Here is a 1,525-nt window from a genome sequence, read left to right as displayed (position 1 = left end):
CGAGCCATCCGTAAAGATACTAGTATAGTCTGAGAAACTAGCTAGTTTCTCCTTGACCAAGGACAAAAGCAAATGACTTTGCTCCCGTTTTTTACCAGCATAATGAAGACTGACGTCGACATCAGGGGTTGGAATCTCCCAAGGAGGAAAGTGAAAATATTTGTATTTTGCAACATTTTGAAGGTTCACGGACGAGAAAAAGTCTTCAGTTTTTATCGACATTGGTGAGTTATTTTGGTGAAAGGTTCTGTAATAATCTTGCCAATTCTTTTGAATGAAATGAATGGGATAATCATAATACAAAGATCTTACTATAAATTTGAGTTGTATCTTCCGTCTCTGCAGTTCAAGGGGTAGGACACCACAGTCCACTTCCATAGCCGATATATGGGTGTGTTTCAATGCTCCACAACATAGTTGCAGACAACGATTCTGAATAACGTCCAGTTGTTTAAAGACTGAGCGACTCGCAGAGTCATAAATGATACTGCCATAATCAATGACGGATCTTATTAAGGTTTTGTACATAAGTAATAAAGTCTTTTTGGACGCTCCCCAACGTGTGCCAGACACACATTTAAGCAAATTGAGCCGCTTAGCACATTTGTGCGAGACATAGGTGATATGGCGCGTCCAATTTAACCTGGAATCAAAGATAACTCCAAGAAAGTTGTGGTGAGTGACGGAGACTAGTTGATGGTTATTAAGACTTAATTTCACAGTGCTTGAAGTAAGAGAAAAAGGTAGAACTGCAGACTTTAGGGCTGAAACCGTAAAGCCCCATTTAAAAAACCAATCTGCTAAATTATCCAGATTTGTTTGACGACATTTTATTCCTTCTAATGATTAATGATCTTAGTTCTTCCTTCATTAATAATGGTACGAATTATAGTATTTTTGCTGATGATCTAGCCATCTGGAAAACTGGTCGTAATATTAATCACATTCAAACATAGGGCTAATAACACTACCCTGGGAGTGCCATTTTCCGAGACTATTTCCCCAGAGACGACTCCATTGACTCTGACCTTAAAGGATCGGTTTGAAAGAAAGTCTTTAATCCAGTTAAAGAGTTGGCCATCAAAACCATAACTATTGAGTCTATATAACAAACCTTCTTTCCAGGCCATATCGTATGCTTGTTCAATATCCAAGAATGCAGACACTGCCTTGCCTCTCTTACATAATGATTTGTTGACATCTTCATATAGCCGTACCAAATGATCAAGCGGTGACTTCTTCCAACGGAAACCAAACTGAAACTGGTCGAAAAGCTTATGTTTTTCACAATACCAATTCAAACGGTATGCGGATAAGAGTATACTAAACTTTACACGTTATATAAGCTATACTAACGTGAAGTGTAGGCGGTTTGTTTAACTATTATATGTGATGTACTTTTTTTGGGGGGGGGGGGTAATGAAAGTGTTCCAAAACGCGACATTAAGTTCTTGACGACCAAATACTTACAAACTCATAAACGTAAGAAATACAAAATTAAACAATTGAATATAATTGAAGTAAA

Source organism: Limulus polyphemus, unplaced genomic scaffold (genome assembly GCF_000517525.1).
Source record: "Limulus polyphemus unplaced genomic scaffold, Limulus_polyphemus-2.1.2 Scaffold5244, whole genome shotgun sequence".
NCBI lineage: Eukaryota > Metazoa > Arthropoda > Merostomata > Xiphosura > Limulidae > Limulus > Limulus polyphemus.
The sequence above is the reverse complement of the archived record's forward strand: the minus strand, read 5'-3'. Positions refer to the sequence as shown.